The sequence below is a fragment of the Lepisosteus platostomus genome, chromosome 8 (genome assembly GCF_059453375.1).
Source record: "Lepisosteus platostomus isolate fLepPlt1 chromosome 8, fLepPlt1.hap1, whole genome shotgun sequence".
NCBI classification, from domain to species: domain Eukaryota; kingdom Metazoa; phylum Chordata; class Actinopteri; order Semionotiformes; family Lepisosteidae; genus Lepisosteus; species Lepisosteus platostomus.
Genome location: NC_142618.1, coordinates 14,332,340 through 14,350,092, shown reverse-complemented (window position 1 = coordinate 14,350,092; position 17,753 = coordinate 14,332,340). Strand labels below are relative to the sequence as shown.

At 52.8% G+C, this 17,753-nt stretch overlaps 38 non-coding genes across 38 annotated transcripts; 24 read left to right on the top strand and 14 right to left on the bottom strand.

Annotated features, from left to right (window-relative positions):
* Positions 1-393: 393 nt before the first annotated feature.
* On the bottom strand, positions 394-481 carry trnay-gua (transfer RNA tyrosine (anticodon GUA)). Its single transcript is given in 2 exon segments — positions 394-429; positions 445-481. It is a non-coding gene; the product is annotated as a tRNA-Tyr (tRNA).
* A 207-nt stretch (positions 482-688) lies between these two features.
* Positions 689-761, top strand: trnak-uuu (transfer RNA lysine (anticodon UUU)). Its single transcript has one exon. It is a non-coding gene; the product is annotated as a tRNA-Lys (tRNA).
* A 347-nt stretch (positions 762-1,108) lies between these two features.
* On the top strand, positions 1,109-1,179 carry trnag-ccc (transfer RNA glycine (anticodon CCC)). Its single transcript has one exon. It is a non-coding gene; the product is annotated as a tRNA-Gly (tRNA).
* Positions 1,180-1,674: 495 nt separating this feature from the next.
* trnay-gua (transfer RNA tyrosine (anticodon GUA)) lies at positions 1,675-1,762 on the bottom strand. Its single transcript is given in 2 exon segments — positions 1,675-1,710; positions 1,726-1,762. It is a non-coding gene; the product is annotated as a tRNA-Tyr (tRNA).
* Positions 1,763-1,969: 207 nt separating this feature from the next.
* Positions 1,970-2,042, top strand: trnak-uuu (transfer RNA lysine (anticodon UUU)). The gene has a single exon. It is a non-coding gene; the product is annotated as a tRNA-Lys (tRNA).
* A 347-nt stretch (positions 2,043-2,389) lies between these two features.
* trnag-ccc (transfer RNA glycine (anticodon CCC)) lies at positions 2,390-2,460 on the top strand. Its single transcript has one exon. It is a non-coding gene; the product is annotated as a tRNA-Gly (tRNA).
* Positions 2,461-2,955: 495 nt separating this feature from the next.
* On the bottom strand, positions 2,956-3,043 carry trnay-gua (transfer RNA tyrosine (anticodon GUA)). The gene is given in 2 exon segments: positions 2,956-2,991; positions 3,007-3,043. It is a non-coding gene; the product is annotated as a tRNA-Tyr (tRNA).
* A 207-nt stretch (positions 3,044-3,250) lies between these two features.
* Positions 3,251-3,323, top strand: trnak-uuu (transfer RNA lysine (anticodon UUU)). The gene has a single exon. It is a non-coding gene; the product is annotated as a tRNA-Lys (tRNA).
* A 347-nt stretch (positions 3,324-3,670) lies between these two features.
* On the top strand, positions 3,671-3,741 carry trnag-ccc (transfer RNA glycine (anticodon CCC)). The gene has a single exon. It is a non-coding gene; the product is annotated as a tRNA-Gly (tRNA).
* Positions 3,742-4,236: 495 nt separating this feature from the next.
* trnay-gua (transfer RNA tyrosine (anticodon GUA)) lies at positions 4,237-4,324 on the bottom strand. The gene is given in 2 exon segments: positions 4,237-4,272; positions 4,288-4,324. It is a non-coding gene; the product is annotated as a tRNA-Tyr (tRNA).
* Positions 4,325-4,531: 207 nt separating this feature from the next.
* trnak-uuu (transfer RNA lysine (anticodon UUU)) lies at positions 4,532-4,604 on the top strand. Its single transcript has one exon. It is a non-coding gene; the product is annotated as a tRNA-Lys (tRNA).
* Positions 4,605-4,951: 347 nt separating this feature from the next.
* trnag-ccc (transfer RNA glycine (anticodon CCC)) lies at positions 4,952-5,022 on the top strand. The gene has a single exon. It is a non-coding gene; the product is annotated as a tRNA-Gly (tRNA).
* A 468-nt stretch (positions 5,023-5,490) lies between these two features.
* On the bottom strand, positions 5,491-5,578 carry trnay-gua (transfer RNA tyrosine (anticodon GUA)). The gene is given in 2 exon segments: positions 5,491-5,526; positions 5,542-5,578. It is a non-coding gene; the product is annotated as a tRNA-Tyr (tRNA).
* A 207-nt stretch (positions 5,579-5,785) lies between these two features.
* trnak-uuu (transfer RNA lysine (anticodon UUU)) lies at positions 5,786-5,858 on the top strand. The gene has a single exon. It is a non-coding gene; the product is annotated as a tRNA-Lys (tRNA).
* A 347-nt stretch (positions 5,859-6,205) lies between these two features.
* trnag-ccc (transfer RNA glycine (anticodon CCC)) lies at positions 6,206-6,276 on the top strand. Its single transcript has one exon. It is a non-coding gene; the product is annotated as a tRNA-Gly (tRNA).
* A 488-nt stretch (positions 6,277-6,764) lies between these two features.
* trnay-gua (transfer RNA tyrosine (anticodon GUA)) lies at positions 6,765-6,852 on the bottom strand. The gene is given in 2 exon segments: positions 6,765-6,800; positions 6,816-6,852. It is a non-coding gene; the product is annotated as a tRNA-Tyr (tRNA).
* A 636-nt stretch (positions 6,853-7,488) lies between these two features.
* trnag-ccc (transfer RNA glycine (anticodon CCC)) lies at positions 7,489-7,559 on the top strand. The gene has a single exon. It is a non-coding gene; the product is annotated as a tRNA-Gly (tRNA).
* Positions 7,560-8,047: 488 nt separating this feature from the next.
* trnay-gua (transfer RNA tyrosine (anticodon GUA)) lies at positions 8,048-8,135 on the bottom strand. Its single transcript is given in 2 exon segments — positions 8,048-8,083; positions 8,099-8,135. It is a non-coding gene; the product is annotated as a tRNA-Tyr (tRNA).
* Positions 8,136-8,342: 207 nt separating this feature from the next.
* trnak-uuu (transfer RNA lysine (anticodon UUU)) lies at positions 8,343-8,415 on the top strand. The gene has a single exon. It is a non-coding gene; the product is annotated as a tRNA-Lys (tRNA).
* A 347-nt stretch (positions 8,416-8,762) lies between these two features.
* On the top strand, positions 8,763-8,833 carry trnag-ccc (transfer RNA glycine (anticodon CCC)). The gene has a single exon. It is a non-coding gene; the product is annotated as a tRNA-Gly (tRNA).
* Positions 8,834-9,321: 488 nt separating this feature from the next.
* trnay-gua (transfer RNA tyrosine (anticodon GUA)) lies at positions 9,322-9,409 on the bottom strand. Its single transcript is given in 2 exon segments — positions 9,322-9,357; positions 9,373-9,409. It is a non-coding gene; the product is annotated as a tRNA-Tyr (tRNA).
* A 207-nt stretch (positions 9,410-9,616) lies between these two features.
* trnak-uuu (transfer RNA lysine (anticodon UUU)) lies at positions 9,617-9,689 on the top strand. The gene has a single exon. It is a non-coding gene; the product is annotated as a tRNA-Lys (tRNA).
* Positions 9,690-10,036: 347 nt separating this feature from the next.
* trnag-ccc (transfer RNA glycine (anticodon CCC)) lies at positions 10,037-10,107 on the top strand. The gene has a single exon. It is a non-coding gene; the product is annotated as a tRNA-Gly (tRNA).
* A 488-nt stretch (positions 10,108-10,595) lies between these two features.
* Positions 10,596-10,683, bottom strand: trnay-gua (transfer RNA tyrosine (anticodon GUA)). The gene is given in 2 exon segments: positions 10,596-10,631; positions 10,647-10,683. It is a non-coding gene; the product is annotated as a tRNA-Tyr (tRNA).
* Positions 10,684-11,310: 627 nt separating this feature from the next.
* Positions 11,311-11,381, top strand: trnag-ccc (transfer RNA glycine (anticodon CCC)). The gene has a single exon. It is a non-coding gene; the product is annotated as a tRNA-Gly (tRNA).
* Positions 11,382-11,869: 488 nt separating this feature from the next.
* On the bottom strand, positions 11,870-11,957 carry trnay-gua (transfer RNA tyrosine (anticodon GUA)). The gene is given in 2 exon segments: positions 11,870-11,905; positions 11,921-11,957. It is a non-coding gene; the product is annotated as a tRNA-Tyr (tRNA).
* A 207-nt stretch (positions 11,958-12,164) lies between these two features.
* On the top strand, positions 12,165-12,237 carry trnak-uuu (transfer RNA lysine (anticodon UUU)). Its single transcript has one exon. It is a non-coding gene; the product is annotated as a tRNA-Lys (tRNA).
* A 347-nt stretch (positions 12,238-12,584) lies between these two features.
* On the top strand, positions 12,585-12,655 carry trnag-ccc (transfer RNA glycine (anticodon CCC)). Its single transcript has one exon. It is a non-coding gene; the product is annotated as a tRNA-Gly (tRNA).
* Positions 12,656-13,143: 488 nt separating this feature from the next.
* trnay-gua (transfer RNA tyrosine (anticodon GUA)) lies at positions 13,144-13,231 on the bottom strand. Its single transcript is given in 2 exon segments — positions 13,144-13,179; positions 13,195-13,231. It is a non-coding gene; the product is annotated as a tRNA-Tyr (tRNA).
* Positions 13,232-13,438: 207 nt separating this feature from the next.
* Positions 13,439-13,511, top strand: trnak-uuu (transfer RNA lysine (anticodon UUU)). The gene has a single exon. It is a non-coding gene; the product is annotated as a tRNA-Lys (tRNA).
* A 347-nt stretch (positions 13,512-13,858) lies between these two features.
* On the top strand, positions 13,859-13,929 carry trnag-ccc (transfer RNA glycine (anticodon CCC)). Its single transcript has one exon. It is a non-coding gene; the product is annotated as a tRNA-Gly (tRNA).
* A 488-nt stretch (positions 13,930-14,417) lies between these two features.
* trnay-gua (transfer RNA tyrosine (anticodon GUA)) lies at positions 14,418-14,505 on the bottom strand. Its single transcript is given in 2 exon segments — positions 14,418-14,453; positions 14,469-14,505. It is a non-coding gene; the product is annotated as a tRNA-Tyr (tRNA).
* Positions 14,506-15,132: 627 nt separating this feature from the next.
* Positions 15,133-15,203, top strand: trnag-ccc (transfer RNA glycine (anticodon CCC)). Its single transcript has one exon. It is a non-coding gene; the product is annotated as a tRNA-Gly (tRNA).
* A 488-nt stretch (positions 15,204-15,691) lies between these two features.
* On the bottom strand, positions 15,692-15,779 carry trnay-gua (transfer RNA tyrosine (anticodon GUA)). Its single transcript is given in 2 exon segments — positions 15,692-15,727; positions 15,743-15,779. It is a non-coding gene; the product is annotated as a tRNA-Tyr (tRNA).
* Positions 15,780-15,986: 207 nt separating this feature from the next.
* Positions 15,987-16,059, top strand: trnak-uuu (transfer RNA lysine (anticodon UUU)). Its single transcript has one exon. It is a non-coding gene; the product is annotated as a tRNA-Lys (tRNA).
* A 347-nt stretch (positions 16,060-16,406) lies between these two features.
* On the top strand, positions 16,407-16,477 carry trnag-ccc (transfer RNA glycine (anticodon CCC)). Its single transcript has one exon. It is a non-coding gene; the product is annotated as a tRNA-Gly (tRNA).
* A 488-nt stretch (positions 16,478-16,965) lies between these two features.
* trnay-gua (transfer RNA tyrosine (anticodon GUA)) lies at positions 16,966-17,053 on the bottom strand. Its single transcript is given in 2 exon segments — positions 16,966-17,001; positions 17,017-17,053. It is a non-coding gene; the product is annotated as a tRNA-Tyr (tRNA).
* A 619-nt stretch (positions 17,054-17,672) lies between these two features.
* trnag-ccc (transfer RNA glycine (anticodon CCC)) lies at positions 17,673-17,743 on the top strand. Its single transcript has one exon. It is a non-coding gene; the product is annotated as a tRNA-Gly (tRNA).
* Positions 17,744-17,753: the final 10 nt, after the last annotated feature.

Here is a 17,753-nt window from a genome sequence, read left to right as displayed (position 1 = left end):
AAGCATCAACATATTGAGTAGGAGGAAGTGGTTACTGGATGAATGACCATCAATACAGAAGGTGCTGCTTGCTTTTTGGGGCTATACCTGGCCTCCTTTTTAACAGCTTTGTACTCAAACGTCTACTGCAATGGTGAGGCTTACAGAAAGGGTGCCGGCGATGGGCTCCACCGAGCGCCTCCTTTAGTCTCACTTGTCTTTGCGACTAGGTTTTGAGCGCACCAGCACTGACGCAGTGTTTTGCAAAAGGAAAGCTTAGCAGACGCGAGCAGTAGAATGCAGAATTCTAAAGACGGCGACTCCGCTCTAATGTCTGACCGCCTTACGGTCCAAGCGAGAGAGAGGTTTGCTCATTTTCTTCTTTTTTGATTGTCAAGGGCCAAAACAGTAGCGTCCCTCGAGCCGGATTCGAACCAGCGACCTAAGGATGTCCGGCCTTCTCCACTACAGTCCTCCGCTCTACCAACTGAGCTATCGAGGGAGCCGTGCGTGTCCTCTCTCTGACGTTCACAGCCCGAGGCAGGGTGGAGTTCCTGTTCTTTGGAAAGCACGGCACTGTGTCATGTTGGATCTAACAGAGATTCCTGGGCTCGTTGTCGTTTCCTCGGCTTGCTCTCTTCAGTGGACCAAACATGTGGCCTTTGAGGATCCTGTATGTCCCTGCTGCTGCTCCTGCTTCTGTCGTAGAGCCCGGATAGCTCAGTCGGTAGAGCATCAGACTTTTAATCTGAGGGTCCAGGGTTCAAGTCCCTGTTCGGGTGTTATGGTGACTCAGGTCTAAGCCCCACCCCCCGGGCTTTTGTTTGCGGCCCTCCTCATTGCAAGGGCACAGAATTCCGCATTAGCAGCGCAGAGGTCCTTGTGTGGTGTTTGTCCTGGACGGAGTCAAAGGGGCCTGGAAGACGACAGTGAAACAATGGTGGTACGTCTTTGGCATTTTTTTCCTCTTCCGTCGGCTCTTCTCGTTGCAAATTCCCAAAGCTTCAAATTAGGCAGGGCAGAGGTAATTGTGGGGTGTGTGGGCAGGGCAAAAAGAAGGGCTTTGCTCCCTTTGGCCTGTGAGAGGATAAGAGGCTTAAACTGTGGTGTGAGCAAGCACTCTCCGTGGGCGCCAGTGGTGTAGTGGTATCATGCAAGATTCCCATTCTTGCGACCCGGGTTCGATTCCCGGCTGGCGCAGCCTGGGCTCTAGCTTGTGGGCTTGGGAGCAAGCACTGATTAATGGGTGAGGTGTGGCTCTGGGTGATTGGTGGCCCCTGCTGGGGAAATGTTTGCATATCAAAGCATCAACATATTGAGTAGGAGGAAGTGGTTACTGGATGAATGACCATCAATACAGAAGGTGCTGCTTGCTTTCTGGGGCTATACCTGGCCTCCTTTTTAACAGCTTTGTACTCAAACGTCTACTGCAATGGTGAGGCTTACAGAAAGGGTGCCGGCGATGGGCTCCACCGAGCGCCTCCTTTAGTCTCACTTGTCTTTGCGACTAGGTTTTGAGCGCACCAGCACTGACGCAGTGTTTTGCAAAAGGAAAGCTTAGCAGACGCGAGCAGTAGAATGCAGAATTCTAAAGACGGCGACTCCGCTCTAATGTCTGACCGCCTTACGGTCCAAGCGAGAGAGAGGTTTGCTCATTTTCTTCTTTTTTGATTGTCAAGGGCCAAAACAGTAGCGTCCCTCGAGCCGGATTCGAACCAGCGACCTAAGGATGTCCGGCCTTCTCCACTACAGTCCTCCGCTCTACCAACTGAGCTATCGAGGGAGCCGTGCGTGTCCTCTCTCTGACGTTCACAGCCCGAGGCAGGGTGGAGTTCCTGTTCTTTGGAAAGCACGGCACTGTGTCATGTTGGATCAAACAGAGATTCCTGGGCTCGTTGTCGTTTCCTCGGCTTGCTCTCTTCAGTGGACCAAACATGTGGCCTTTGAGGATCCTGTATGTCCCTGCTGCTGCTCCTGCTTCTGTCGTAGAGCCCGGATAGCTCAGTCGGTAGAGCATCAGACTTTTAATCTGAGGGTCCAGGGTTCAAGTCCCTGTTCGGGTGTTATGGTGACTCAGGTCTAAGCCCCACCCCCCGGGCTTTTGTTTGCGGCCCTCCTCATTGCAAGGGCACAGAAATCCGCATTAGCAGCGCAGAGGTCCTTGTGTGGTGTTTGTCCTGGACGGAGTCAAAGGGGCCTGGAAGACGACAGTGAAACAATGGTGGTACGTCTTTGGCATTTTTTTCCTCTTCCGTCGGCTCTTCTCGTTGCAAATTCCCAAAGCTTCAAATTAGGCAGGGCAGAGGTAATTGTGGGGTGTGTGGGCTGGGCAAAAAGAAGGGCTTTGCTCCCTTTGGCCTGTGAGAGGATAAGAGGCTTAAACTGTGGTGTGAGCAAGCGCTCTCCGTGGGTGCCAGTGGTGTAGTGGTATCATGCAAGATTCCCATTCTTGCGACCCGGGTTCGATTCCCGGCTGGTGCAGCCTGGGCTCTAGCTTGTGGGCTTGGGAGCAAGCACTGATTAATGGGTGAGGTGTGGCTCTGGGTGATTGGTGGCCCCTGCTGGGGAAATGTTTGCATATCAAAGCATCAACATATTGAGTAGGAGGAAGTGGTTACTGGATGAATGACCATCAATACAGAAGGTGCTGCTTGCTTTCTGGGGCTATACCTGGCCTCCTTTTTAACAGCTTTGTACTCAAACGTCTACTGCAATGGTGAGGCTTACAGAAAGGGTGCCGGCGATGGGCTCCACCGAGCGCCTCCTTTAGTCTCACTTGTCTTTGCGACTAGGTTTTGAGCGCACCAGCACTGACGCAGTGTTTTGCAAAAGGAAAGCTTAGCAGACGCGAGCAGTAGAATGCAGAATTCTAAAGACGGCGACTCCGCTCTAATGTCTGACCGCCTTACGGTCCAAGCGAGAGAGAGGTTTGCTCATTTTCTTCTTTTTTGATTGTCAAGGGCCAAAACAGTAGCGTCCCTCGAGCCGGATTCGAACCAGCGACCTAAGGATGTCCGGCCTTCTCCACTACAGTCCTCCGCTCTACCAACTGAGCTATCGAGGGAGCCGTGCGTGTCCTCTCTCTGACGTTCACAGCCCGAGGCAGGGTGGAGTTCCTGTTCTTTGGAAAGCACGGCACTGTGTCATGTTGGATCTAACAGAGATTCCTGGGCTCGTTGTCGTTTCCTCGGCTTGCTCTCTTCAGTGGACCAAACATGTGGCCTTTGAGGATCCTGTATGTCCCTGCTGCTGCTCCTGCTTCTGTCGTAGAGCCCGGATAGCTCAGTCGGTAGAGCATCAGACTTTTAATCTGAGGGTCCAGGGTTCAAGTCCCTGTTCGGGTGTTATGGTGACTCAGGTCTAAGCCCCACCCCCCGGGCTTTTGTTTGCGGCCCTCCTCATTGCAAGGGCACAGAATTCCGCATTAGCAGCGCAGAGGTCCTTGTGTGGTGTTTGTCCTGGACGGAGTCAAAGGGGCCTGGAAGACGACAGTGAAACAATGGTGGTACGTCTTTGGCATTTTTTTCCTCTTCCGTCGGCTCTTCTCGTTGCAAATTCCCAAAGCTTCAAATTAGGCAGGGCAGAGGTAATTGTGGGGTGTGTGGGCTGGGCAAAAAGAAGGGCTTTGCTCCCTTTGGCCTGTGAGAGGATAAGAGGCTTAAACTGTGGTGTGAGCAAGCGCTCTCCGTGGGCGCCAGTGGTGTAGTGGTATCATGCAAGATTCCCATTCTTGCGACCCGGGTTCGATTCCCGGCTGGCGCAGCCTGGGCTCTAGCTTGTGGGCTTGGGAGCAAGCACTGATTAATGGGTGAGGTGTGGCTCTGGGTGATTGGTGGCCCCTGCTGGGGAAATGTTTGCATATCAAAGCATCAACATATTGAGTAGGAGGAAGTGGTTACTGGATGAATGACCATCAATACAGAAGGTGCTGCTTGCTTTCTGGGGCTATACCTGGCCTCCTTTTTAACAGCTTTGTACTCAAACGTCTACTGCAATGGTGAGGCTTACAGAAAGGGTGCCGGCGATGGGCTCCACCGAGCGCCTCCTTTAGTCTCACTTGTCTTTGCGACTAGGTTTTGAGCGCACCAGCACTGACGCAGTGTTTTGCAAAAGGAAAGCTTAGCAGACGCGAGCAGTAGAATGCAGAATTCTAAAGACGGCGACTCCGCTCTAATGTCTGACCGCCTTACGGTCCAAGCGAGAGAGAGGTTTGCTCATTTTCTTCTTTTTTGATTGTCAAGGGCCAAAACAGTAGCGTCCCTCGAGCCGGATTCGAACCAGCGACCTAAGGATGTCCGGCCTTCTCCACTACAGTCCTCCGCTCTACCAACTGAGCTATCGAGGGAGCCGTGCGTGTCCTCTCTCTGACGTTCACAGCCCGAGGCAGGGTGGAGTTCCTGTTCTTTGGAAAGCACGGCACTGTGTCATGTTGGATCTAACAGAGATTCCTGGGCTCGTTGTCGTTTCCTCGGCTTGCTCTCTTCAGTGGACCAAACATGTGGCCTTTGAGGATCCTGTATGTCCCTGCTGCTGCTCCTGCTTCTGTCGTAGAGCCCGGATAGCTCAGTCGGTAGAGCATCAGACTTTTAATCTGAGGGTCCAGGGTTCAAGTCCCTGTTCGGGTGTTATGGTGACTCAGGTCTAAGCCCCACCCCCCGGGCTTTTGTTTGCGGCCCTCCTCATTGCAAGGGCACAGAATTCCGCATTAGCAGCGCAGAGGTCCTTGTGTGGTGTTTGTCCTGGACGGAGTCAAAGGGGCCTGGAAGACGACAGTGAAACAATGGTGGTACGTCTTTGGCATTTTTTTCCTCTTCCGTCGGCTCTTCTCGTTGCAAATTCCCAAAGCTTCAAATTAGGCAGGGCAGAGGTAATTGTGGGGTGTGTGGGCTGGGCAAAAAGAAGGGCTTTGCTCCCTTTGGCCCGTGAGAGGATAAGAGGCTTAAACTGTGGTGTGAGCAAGGTCTCTCCGTGGGCGCCAGTGGTGTAGTGGTATCATGCAAGATTCCCATTCTTGCGACCCGGGTTCGATTCCCGGCTGGTGCAGCCTGGCACTGATTAATGGGTGAGGTGTGGCTCTGGGTGATTGGTGGCCCCTCCTGGGGAAATGTTTGCATATCAAAGCATCAACATATTGAGTAGGAGGAAGTGGTTACTGGATGAATGACCATCAATACAGAAGGTGCTGCTTGCTTTCTGGGGCTATACCTTGCCTCCTTTTTAACAGCTTTGTACTCAAACGTCTACTGCAATGGTGAGGCTTACAGAAAGGGTGCCGGCGATGGGCTCCACCGAGCGCCTCCTTTAGTCTCACTTGTCTTTGCGACTAGGTTTTGAGCGCACCAGCGCTGACGCAGTGTTTTGCAAAAGGAAAGCTTAGCAGACGCGAGCAGTAGAATGCAGAATTCTAAAGACGGCGACTCCGCTCTAATGTCTGACCGCCTTACGGGCCAAGCGAGAGAGAGGTTTGCTCATTTTCTTCTTTTTTGATTGTCAAGGGCCAAAACAGTAGCGTCCCTCGAGCCGGATTCGAACCAGCGACCTAAGGATGTCCGGCCTTCTCCACTACAGTCCTCCGCTCTACCAACTGAGCTATCGAGGGAGCCGTGCGTGTCCTCTCTCTGACGTTCACAGCCCGAGGCAGGGTGGAGTTCCTGTTCTTTGGAAAGCACAGCACTGTGTCATGTTGGATCTAACAGAGATTCCTGGGCTCGTTGTCGTTTCCTCGGCTTGCTCTCTTCAGTGGACCAAACATGTGGCCTTTGAGGATCCTGTATGTCCCTGCTGCTGCTCCTGCTTCTGTCGTAGAGCCCGGATAGCTCAGTCGGTAGAGCATCAGACTTTTAATCTGAGGGTCCAGGGTTCAAGTCCCTGTTCGGGTGTTATGGTGACTCAGGTCTAAGCCCCATCCCCCGGGCTTTTGTTTGCGGCCCTCCTCATTGCAAGGGCACAGAATTCCGCATTAGCAGCGCAGAGGTCCTTGTGTGGTGTTTGTCCTGGACGGAGTCAAAGGGGCCTGGAAGACGACAGTGAAACAATGGTGGTACGTCTTTGGCATTTTTTTCCTCTTCCGTCGGCTCTTCTCGTTGCAAATTCCCAAAGCTTCAAATTAGGCAGGGCAGAGGTAATTGTGGAGTGTGTGGGCTGGGCAAAAAGAAGGGCTTTGCTCCCTTTGGCCTGTGAGAGGATAAGAGGCTTAAACTGTGGTGTGAGCAAGCTCTCTCCGTGGGCGCCAGTGGTGTAGTGGTATCATGCAAGATTCCCATTCTTGCGACCTGGGTTCGATTCCCGGCTGGCGCAGCCTGGGCTCTAGCTTGTGGGCCTGGCACTGATTAATGGGTGAGGTGTGGCTCTGGGTGATTGGTGACCCCTGCTGGGGAAATGTTTGCAAATCAAAGCATCAACATATTGAGTAGGAGGAAGTGGTTACTGGATGAATGACCATCAATACAGAAGGTGCTGCTTGCTTTCTGGGGCTATACCTTGCCTCCTTTTTAACAGCTTTGTACTCAAACGTCTACTGCAATGGTGAGGCTTACAGAAAGGGTGCCGGCGATGGGCTCCACCGAGCGCCTCCTTTAGTCTCACTTGTCTTTGCGACTAGGTTTTGAGCGCACCAGCGCTGACGCAGTGTTTTGCAAAAGGAAAGCTTAGCAGACGCGAGCAGTAGAATGCAGAATTCTAAAGACGGCGACTCCGCTCTAATGTCTGACCGCCTTACGGGCCAAGCGAGAGAGAGGTTTGCTCATTTTCTTCTTTTTTGATTGTCAAGGGCCAAAACAGTAGCGTCCCTCGAGCCGGATTCGAACCAGCGACCTAAGGATGTCCGGCCTTCTCCACTACAGTCCTCCGCTCTACCAACTGAGCTATCGAGGGAGCCGTGCGTGTCCTCTCTCTGACGTTCACAGCCCGAGGCAGGGTGGAGTTCCTGTTCTTTGGAAAGCACAGCACTGTGTCATGTTGGATCTAACAGAGATTCCTGGGCTCGTTGTCGTTTCCTCGGCTTGCTCTCTTCAGTGGACCAAACATGTGGCCTTTGAGGATCCTGTATGTCCCTGCTGCTGCTCCTCCTGCTCCTGCTTCTGTCGTAGAGCCCGGATAGCTCAGTCGGTAGAGCATCAGACTTTTAATCTGAGGGTCCAGGGTTCAGGTCCCTGTTTGGGTGTTATGGTGACTCAGGTCTAAGCCCCACCCCCCGGGCTTTTGTTTGCGGCCCTCCTCATTGCAAGGCCACAGAATTCCGCATTAGCAGCGCAGAGGTCCTTGTGTGGTGTTTGTCCTGGACGGAGTCAAAGGGGCCTGGAAGACGACAGTGAAACAATGGTGGTACGTCTTTGGCATTTTTTTCCTCTTCCGTCGGCTCTTCTCGTTGCAAATTCCCAAAGCTTCAAATTAGGCAGGGCAGAGGTAATTGTGGGGTGTGTGGGCTGGGCAAAAAGAAGGGCTTTGCTCCCTTTGGCCTGTGAGAGGATAAGAGGCTTAAACTGTGGTGTGAGCAAGCTCTCTCCGTGGGCGCCAGTGGTGTAGTGGTATCATGCAAGATTCCCATTCTTGCGACTCGGGTTCGATTCCCGGCTGGTGCAGCCTGGGCTCTAGCTTGTGGGCCTGGCACTGATTAATGGGTGAGGTGTGGCTCTGGGTGATTGGTGGCCCCTGCTGGGGAAATGTTTGCATATCAAAGCATCAACATATTGAGTAGGAGGAAGTGGTTACTGGATGAATGACCATCAATACAGAAGGTGCTGCTTGCTTTCTGGGGCTATACCTTGCCTCCTTTTTAACAGCTTTGTACTCAAACGTCTACTGCAATGGTGAGGCTTACAGAAAGGGTGCCGGCGATGGGCTCCACCGAGCGCCTCCTTTAGTCTCACTTGTCTTTGCGACTAGGTTTTGAGCGCACCAGCGCTGACGCAGTGTTTTGCAAAAGGAAAGCTTAGCAGACGCGAGCAGTAGAATGCAGAATTCTAAAGACGGCGACTCCGCTCTAATGTCTGACCGCCTTACGGTCCAAGCGAGAGAGAGGTTTGCTCATTTTCTTCTTTTTTGATTGTCAAGGGCCAAAACAGTAGCATCCCTCGAGCCGGATTCGAACCAGCGACCTAAGGATGTCCGGCCTTCTCCACTACAGTCCTCCGCTCTACCAACTGAGCTATCGAGGGAGCCGTGCGTGTCCTCTCTCTGACGTTCACAGCCCGAGGCAGGGTGGAGTTCCTGTTCTTTGGAAAGCACAGCACTGTGTCATGTTGGATCTAACAGAGATTCCTGGGCTCGTTGTCGTTTCCTCGGCTTGCTCTCTTCAGTGGACCAAACATGTGGCCTTTGAGGATCCTGTATGTCCCTGCTGCTGCTCCTGCTTCTGTCGTAGAGCCCGGATAGCTCAGTCGGTAGAGCATCAGACTTTTAATCTGAGGGTCCAGGGTTCAAGTCCCTGTTCGGGTGTTATGGTGACTCAGGTCTAAGCCCCACCCCCCGGGCTTTTGTTTGCGGCCCTCCTCATTGCAAGGGCACAGAATTCCGCATTAGCAGCGCAGAGGTCCTTGTGTGGTGTTTGTCCTGGACGGAGTCAAAGGGGCCTGGAAGACGACAGTGAAACAATGGTGGTACGTCTTTGGCATTTTTTTCCTCTTCCGTCGGCTCTTCTCGTTGCAAATTCCCAAAGCTTCAAATTAGGCAGGGCAGAGGTAATTGTGGGGTGTGTGGGCTGGGCAAAAAGAAGGGCTTTGCTCCCTTTGGCCCGTGAGAGGATAAGAGGCTTAAACTGTGGTGTGAGCAAGCTCTCTCCGTGGGCGCCAGTGGTGTAGTGGTATCATGCAAGATTCCCATTCTTGCGACCCGGGTTCGATTCCCGGCTGGCGCAGCCTGGGCTCTAGCTTGTGGGCCTGGCACTGATTAATGGGTGAGGTGTGGCTCTGGGTGATTGGTGACCCCTGCTGGGGAAATGTTTGCATATCAAAGCATCAACATATTGAGTAGGAGGAAGTGGTTACTGGATGAATGACCATCAATACAGAAGGTGCTGCTTGCTTTCTGGGGCTATACCTTGCCTCCTTTTTAACAGCTTTGTACTCAAACGTCTACTGCAATGGTGAGGCTTACAGAAAGGGTGCCGGCGATGGGCTCCACCGAGCGCCTCCTTTAGTCTCACTTGTCTTTGCGACTAGGTTTTGAGCGCACCAGCGCTGACGCAGTGTTTTGCAAAAGGAAAGCTTAGCAGACGCGAGCAGTAGAATGCAGAATTCTAAAGACGGCGACTCCGCTCTAATGTCTGACCGCCTTACGGTCCAAGCGAGAGAGAGGTTTGCTCATTTTCTTCTTTTTTGATTGTCAAGGGCCAAAACAGTAGCGTCCCTCGAGCCGGATTCGAACCAGCGACCTAAGGATGTCCGGCCTTCTCCACTACAGTCCTCCGCTCTACCAACTGAGCTATCGAGGGAGCCGTGCGTGTCCTCTCTCTGACGTTCACAGCCCGAGGCAGGGTGGAGTTCCTGTTCTTTGGAAAGCACAGCACTGTGTCATGTTGGATCTAACAGAGATTCCTGGGCTCGTTGTCGTTTCCTCGGCTTGCTCTCTTCAGTGGACCAAACATGTGGCCTTTGAGGATCCTGTATGTCCCTGCTGCTGCTCCTGCTTCTGTCGTAGAGCCCGGATAGCTCAGTCGGTAGAGCATCAGACTTTTAATCTGAGGGTCCAGGGTTCAAGTCCCTGTTCGGGTGTTATGGTGACTCAGGTCTAAGCCCCACCCCCCGGGCTTTTGTTTGCGGCCCTCCTCATTGCAAGGGCACAGAATTCCGCATTAGCAGCGCAGAGGTCCTTGTGTGGTGTTTGTCCTGGACGGAGTCAAAGGGGCCTGGAAGACGACAGTGAAACAATGGTGGTACGTCTTTGGCATTTTTTTCCTCTTCCGTCGGCTCTTCTCGTTGCAAATTCCCAAAGCTTCAAATTAGGCAGGGCAGAGGTAATTGTGGGGTGTGTGGGCTGGGCAAAAAGAAGGGCTTTGCTCCCTTTGGCCTGTGAGAGGATAAGAGGCTTAAACTGTGGTGTGAGCAAGCTTTCTCCGTGGGCGCCAGTGGTGTAGTGGTATCATGCAAGATTCCCATTCTTACGACCCGGGTTCGATTCCCGGCTGGCGCAGCCTGGGCTCTAGCTTGTGGGCCTGACACTGATTAATGGGTGAGGTGTGGCTCTGGGTGATTGGTGGCCCCTGCTGGGGAAATGTTTGCATATCAAAGCATCAACATATTGAGTAGGAGGAAGTGGTTACTGGATGAATGACCATCAATACAGAAGGTGCTGCTTGCTTTCTGGGGCTATACCTTGCCTCCTTTTTAACAGCTTTGTACTCAAACGTCTACTGCAATGGTGAGGCTTACAGAAAGGGTGCCGGCGATGGGCTCCACCGAGCGCCTCCTTTAGTCTCACTTGTCTTTGCGACTAGGTTTTGAGCGCACCAGCGCTGACGCAGTGTTTTGCAAAAGGAAAGCTTAGCAGACGCGAGCAGTAGAATGCAGAATTCTAAAGACGGCGACTCCGCTCTAATGTCTGACCGCCTTACGGTCCAAGCGAGAGAGAGGTTTGCTCATTTTCTTCTTTTTTGATTGTCAAGGGCCAAAACAGTAGCGTCCCTCGAGCCGGATTCGAACCAGCGACCTAAGGATGTCGGGCCTTCTCCACTACAGTCCTCCGCTCTACCAACTGAGCTATCGAGGGAGCCGTGCGTGTCCTCTCTCTGACGTTCACAGCCCGAGGCAGGGTGGAGTTCCTGTTCTTTGGAAAGCACAGCACTGTGTCATGTTGGATCTAACAGAGATTCCTGGGCTCGTTGTCGTTTCCTCGGCTTGCTCTCTTCAGTGGACCAAACATGTGGCCTTTGAGGATCCTATATGTCCCTGCTGCTGCTCCTGCTTCTGTCGTAGAGCCCGGATAGCTCAGTCGATAGAGCATCAGACTTTTAATCTGAGGGTCCAGGGTTCAAGTCCCTGTTCGGGTGTTATGGTGACTCAGGTCTAAGCCCCACCCCCTGGGCTTTTGTTTGCGGCCCTCCTCATTGCAAGGGCACAGAATTCCGCATTAGCAGCGCAGAGGTCCTTGTGTGGTGTTTGTCCTGGACGGAGTCAAAGGGGCCTGGAAGACGACAGTGAAACAATGGTGGTACGTCTTTGGCATTTTTTTCCTCTTCCGTCGGCTCTTCTCGTTGCAAATTCCCAAAGCTTCAAATTAGGCAGGGCAGAGGTAATTGTGGGGTGTGTGGGCTGGGCAAAAAGAAGGGCTTTGCTCCCTTTGGCCTGTGAGAGGATAAGAGGCTTAAACTGTGGTGTGAGCAAGCTCTCTCCGTGGGCGCCAGTGGTGTAGTGGTATCATGCAAGATTCCCATTCTTGCGACCCGGGTTCGATTCCCGGCTGGCGCAGCCTGGGCTCTAGCTTGTGGGCCTGGCACTGATTAATGGGTGAGGTGTGGCTCTGGGTGATTGGTGGCCCCTGCTGGGGAAATGTTTGCATATCAAAGCATCAACATATTGAGTAGGAGGAAGTGGTTACTGGATGAATGACCATCAATACAGAAGGTGCTGCTTGCTTTCTGGGGCTATACCTTGCCTCCTTTTTAACAGCTTTGTACTCAAACGTCTACTGCAATGGTGAGGCTTACAGAAAGGGTGCCGGCGATGGGCTCCACCGAGCGCCTCCTTTAGTCTCACTTGTCTTTGCGACTAGGTTTTGAGCGCACCAGCGCTGACGCAGTGTTTTGCCAAAGGAAAGCTTAGCAGACGCGAGCAGTAGAATGCAGAATTCTAAAGACGGCGACTCCGCTCTAATGTCTGACCGCCTTACGGGCCAAGCGAGAGAGAGGTTTGCTCATTTTCTTCTTTTTTGATTGTCAAGGGCTAAAACAGTAGCGTCCCTCGAGCCGGATTCGAACCAGCGACCTAAGGAGGTCCGGCCTTCTCCACTACAGTCCTCCGCTCTACCAACTGAGCTATCGAGGGAGCCGTGCGTGTCCTCTCTCTGACGTTCACAGCCCGAGGCAGGGTGGAGTTCCTGTTCTTTGGAAAGCACAGCACTGTGTCATGTTGGATCTAACAGAGATTCCTGGTCTCGTTGTCGTTTCCTCGGCTTGCTCTCTTCAGTGGACCAAACATGTGGCCTTTGAGGATCCTGTATGTCCCTGCTGCTGCTCCTGCTTCTGTCGTAGAGCCCGGATAGCTCAGTCGGTAGAGCATCAGACTTTTAATCTGAGGGTCCAGGGTTCAAGTCCCTGTTCGGGTGTTATGGTGACTTAGGTCTAAGCCCCACCCCCCGGGCTTTTGTTTGCGGCCCTCCTCATTGCAAGGGCACAGAATTCCGCATTAGCAGCGCAGAGGTCCTTGTGTGGTGTTTGTCCTGGACGGAGTCAAAGGGGCCTGGAAGACGACAGTGAAACAATGGTGGTACGTCTTTGGCATTTTTTTCCTCTTCCGTCGGCTCTTCTCGTTGCAAATTCCCAAAGCTTCAAATTAGGCAGGGCAGAGGTAATTGTGGGGTGTGTGGGCTGGGCAAAAAGAAGGGCTTTGCTCCCTTTGGCCTGTGAGAGGATAAGAGGCTTAAACTGTGGTGTGAGCAAGCTCTCTCCGTGGGCGCCAGTGGTGTAGTGGTATCATGCAAGATTCCCATTCTTGCGACTCGGGTTCGATTCCCGGCTGGTGCAGCCTGGGCTCTAGCTTGTGGGCCTGGCACTGATTAATGGGTGAGGTGTGGCTCTGGGTGATTGGTGGCCCCTGCTGGGGAAATGTTTGCATATCAAAGCATCAACATATTGAGTAGGAGGAAGTGGTTACTGGATGAATGACCATCAATACAGAAGGTGCTGCTTGCTTTCTGGGGCTATACCTTGCCTCCTTTTTAACAGCTTTGTACTCAAACGTCTACTGCAATGGTGAGGCTTACAGAAAGGGTGCCGGCGATGGGCTCCACCGAGCGCCTCCTTTAGTCTCACTTGTCTTTGCGACTAGGTTTTGAGCGCACCAGCGCTGACGCAGTGTTTTGCAAAAGGAAAGCTTAGCAGACGCGAGCAGTAGAATGCAGAATTCTAAAGACGGCGACTCCGCTCTAATGTCTGACCGCCTTACGGTCCAAGCGAGAGAGAGGTTTGCTCATTTTCTTCTTTTTTGATTGTCAAGGGCCAAAACAGTAGCGTCCCTCGAGCCGGATTCGAACCAGCGACCTAAGGATGTCCGGCCTTCTCCACTACAGTCCTCCGCTCTACCAACTGAGCTATCGAGGGAGCCGTGCGTGTCCTCTCTCTGACGTTCACAGCCCGAGGCAGGGTGGAGTTCCTGTTCTTTGGAAAGCACAGCACTGTGTCATGTTGGATCTAACAGAGATTCCTGGGCTCGTTGTCGTTTCCTCGGCTTGCTCTCTTCAGTGGACCAAACATGTGGCCTTTGAGGATCCTGTATGTCCCTGCTGCTGCTCCTGCTTCTGTCGTAGAGCCCGGATAGCTCAGTCGGTAGAGCATCAGACTTTTAATCTGAGGGTCCAGGGTTCAAGTCCCTGTTCGGGTGTTATGGTGACTCAGGTCTAAGCCCCACCCCCCGGGCTTTTGTTTGCGGCCCTCCTCATTGCAAGGGCACAGAATTCCGCATTAGCAGCGCAGAGGTCCTTGTGTGGTGTTTGTCCTGGACGGAGTCAAAGGGGCCTGGAAGACGACAGTGAAACAATGGTGGTACGTCTTTGGCATTTTTTTCCTCTTCCGTCGGCTCTTCTCGTTGCAAATTCCCAAAGCTTCAAATTAGGCAGGGCAGAGGTAATTGTGGGGTGTGTGGGCTGGGCAAAAAGAAGGGCTTTGCTCCCTTTGGCCTGTGAGAGGATAAGAGGCTTAAACTGTGGTGTGAGCAAGCTTTCTCCGTGGGCGCCAGTGGTGTAGTGGTATCATGCAAGATTCCCATTCTTACGACCCGGGTTCGATTCCCGGCTGGCGCAGCCTGGGCTCTAGCTTGTGGGCCTGACACTGATTAATGGGTGAGGTGTGGCTCTGGGTGATTGGTGGCCCCTGCTGGGGAAATGTTTGCATATCAAAGCATCAACATATTGAGTAGGAGGAAGTGGTTACTGGATGAATGACCATCAATACAGAAGGTGCTGCTTGCTTTCTGGGGCTATACCTTGCCTCCTTTTTAACAGCTTTGTACTCAAACGTCTACTGCAATGGTGAGGCTTACAGAAAGGGTGCCGGCGATGGGCTCCACCGAGCGCCTCCTTTAGTCTCACTTGTCTTTGCGACTAGGTTTTGAGCGCACCAGCGCTGACGCAGTGTTTTGCAAAAGGAAAGCTTAGCAGACGCGAGCAGTAGAATGCAGAATTCTAAAGACGGCGACTCCGCTCTAATGTCTGACCGCCTTACGGTCCAAGCGAGAGAGAGGTTTGCTCATTTTCTTCTTTTTTGATTGTCAAGGGCCAAAACAGTAGCGTCCCTCGAGCCGGATTCGAACCAGCGACCTAAGGATGTCGGGCCTTCTCCACTACAGTCCTCCGCTCTACCAACTGAGCTATCGAGGGAGCCGTGCGTGTCCTCTCTCTGACGTTCACAGCCCGAGGCAGGGTGGAGTTCCTGTTCTTTGGAAAGCACAGCACTGTGTCATGTTGGATCTAACAGAGATTCCTGGGCTCGTTGTCGTTTCCTCGGCTTGCTCTCTTCAGTGGACCAAACATGTGGCCTTTGAGGATCCTATATGTCCCTGCTGCTGCTCCTGCTTCTGTCGTAGAGCCCGGATAGCTCAGTCGATAGAGCATCAGACTTTTAATCTGAGGGTCCAGGGTTCAAGTCCCTGTTCGGGTGTTATGGTGACTCAGGTCTAAGCCCCACCCCCTGGGCTTTTGTTTGCGGCCCTCCTCATTGCAAGGGCACAGAATTCCGCATTAGCAGCGCAGAGGTCCTTGTGTGGTGTTTGTCCTGGACGGAGTCAAAGGGGCCTGGAAGACGACAGTGAAACAATGGTGGTACGTCTTTGGCATTTTTTTCCTCTTCCGTCGGCTCTTCTCGTTGCAAATTCCCAAAGCTTCAAATTAGGCAGGGCAGAGGTAATTGTGGGGTGTGTGGGCTGGGCAAAAAGAAGGGCTTTGCTCCCTTTGGCCTGTGAGAGGATAAGAGGCTTAAACTGTGGTGTGAGCAAGCTCTCTCCGTGGGCGCCAGTGGTGTAGTGGTATCATGCAAGATTCCCATTCTTGCGACCCGGGTTCGATTCCCGGCTGGCGCAGCCTGGGCTCTAGCTTGTGGGCCTGGCACTGATTAATGGGTGAGGTGTGGCTCTGGGTGATTGGTGGCCCCTGCTGGGGAAATGTTTGCATATCAAAGCATCAACATATTGAGTAGGAGGAAGTGGTTACTGGATGAATGACCATCAATACAGAAGGTGCTGCTTGCTTTCTGGGGCTATACCTTGCCTCCTTTTTAACAGCTTTGTACTCAAACGTCTACTGCAATGGTGAGGCTTACAGAAAGGGTGCCGGCGATGGGCTCCACCGAGCGCCTCCTTTAGTCTCACTTGTCTTTGCGACTAGGTTTTGAGCGCACCAGCGCTGACGCAGTGTTTTGCCAAAGGAAAGCTTAGCAGACGCGAGCAGTAGAATGCAGAATTCTAAAGACGGCGACTCCGCTCTAATGTCTGACCGCCTTACGGGCCAAGCGAGAGAGAGGTTTGCTCATTTTCTTCTTTTTTGATTGTCAAGGGCTAAAACAGTAGCGTCCCTCGAGCCGGATTCGAACCAGCGACCTAAGGAGGTCCGGCCTTCTCCACTACAGTCCTCCGCTCTACCAACTGAGCTATCGAGGGAGCCGTGCGTGTCCTCTCTCTGACGTTCACAGCCCGAGGCAGGGTGGAGTTCCTGTTCTTTGGAAAGCACAGCACTGTGTCATGTTGGATCTAACAGAGATTCCTGGTCTCGTTGTCGTTTCCTCGGCTTGCTCTCTTCAGTGGACCAAACATGTGGCCTTTGAGGATCCTGTATGTCCCTGCTGCTGCTCCTGCTTCTGTCGTAGAGCCCGGATAGCTCAGTCGGTAGAGCATCAGACTTTTAATCTGAGGGTCCAGGGTTCAAGTCCCTGTTCGGGTGTTATGGTGACTTAGGTCTAAGCCCCACCCCCCGGGCTTTTGTTTGCGGCCCTCCTCATTGCAAGGGCACAGAATTCCGCATTAGCAGCGCAGAGGTCCTTGTGTGGTGTTTGTCCTGGACGGAGTCAAAGGGGCCTGGAAGACGACAGTGAAACAATGGTGGTACGTCTTTGGCATTTTTTTCCTCTTCCGTCGGCTCTTCTCGTTGCAAATTCCCAAAGCTTCAAATTAGGCAGGGCAGAGGTAATTGTGGGGTGTGTGGGCTGGGCAAAAAGAAGGGCTTTGCTCCCTTTGGCCTGTGAGAGGATAAGAGGCTTAAACTGTGGTGTGAGCAAGCTCTCTCCGTGGGCGCCAGTGGTGTAGTGGTATCATGCAAGATTCCCATTCTTGCGACTCGGGTTCGATTCCCGGCTGGTGCAGCCTGGGCTCTAGCTTGTGGGCCTGGCACTGATTAATGGGTGAGGTGTGGCTCTGGGTGATTGGTGGCCCCTGCTGGGGAAATGTTTGCATATCAAAGCATCAACATATTGAGTAGGAGGAAGTGGTTACTGGATGAATGACCATCAATACAGAAGGTGCTGCTTGCTTTCTGGGGCTATACCTTGCCTCCTTTTTAACAGCTTTGTACTCAAACGTCTACTGCAATGGTGAGGCTTACAGAAAGGGTGCCGGCGATGGGCTCCACCGAGCGCCTCCTTTAGTCTCACTTGTCTTTGCGACTAGGTTTTGAGCGCACCAGCGCTGACGCAGTGTTTTGCAAAAGGAAAGCTTAGCAGACGCGAGCAGTAGAATGCAGAATTCTAAAGACGGCGACTCCGCTCTAATGTCTGACCGCCTTACGGTCCAAGCGAGAGAGAGGTTTGCTCATTTTCTTCTTTTTTGATTGTCAAGGGCCAAAACAGTAGCGTCCCTCGAGCCGGATTCGAACCAGCGACCTAAGGATGTCCGGCCTTCTCCACTACAGTCCTCCGCTCTACCAACTGAGCTATCGAGGGAGCCGTGCGTGTCCTCTCTCTGACGTTCACAGCCCGAGGCAGGGTGGAGTTCCTGTTCTTTGGAAAGCACAGCACTGTGTCATGTTGGATCTAACAGAGATTCCTGGGCTCGTTGTCGTTTCCTCGGCTTGCTCTCTTCAGTGGACCAAACATGTGGCCTTTGAGGATCCTGTATGTCCCTGCTGCTGCTCCTGCTTCTGTCGTAGAGCCCGGATAGCTCAGTCGGTAGAGCATCAGACTTTTAATCTGAGGGTCCAGGGTTCAAGTCCCTGTTATGGTGACTCAGGTCTAAGCCCCACCCCCCGGGCTTTTGTTTGCGGCCCTCCTCATTGCAAGGGCACAGAATTCCGCATTAGCAGCGCAGAGGTCCTTGTGTGGTGTTTGTCCTGGACGGAGTCAAAGGGGCCTGGAAGACGACAGTGAAACTATGGTGGTACGTCTTTGGCATTTTTTTCCTCTTCCGTCGGCTCTTCTCGTTGCAAATTCCCAAAGCTTCAAATTAGGCAGGGCAGAGGTAATTGTGGGGTGTGTGGGCTGGGCAAAAAGAAGGGCTTTGCTCCCTTTGGCCTGTGAGAGGATAAGAGGCTTAAAATGTGGTGTGAGCAAGCTCTCTCCGTGGGCGCCAGTGGTGTAGTGGTATCATGCAAGATTCCCATTCTTGCGACCCGGGTTCGATTCCCGGCTGGCGCAGCCTGGGCTC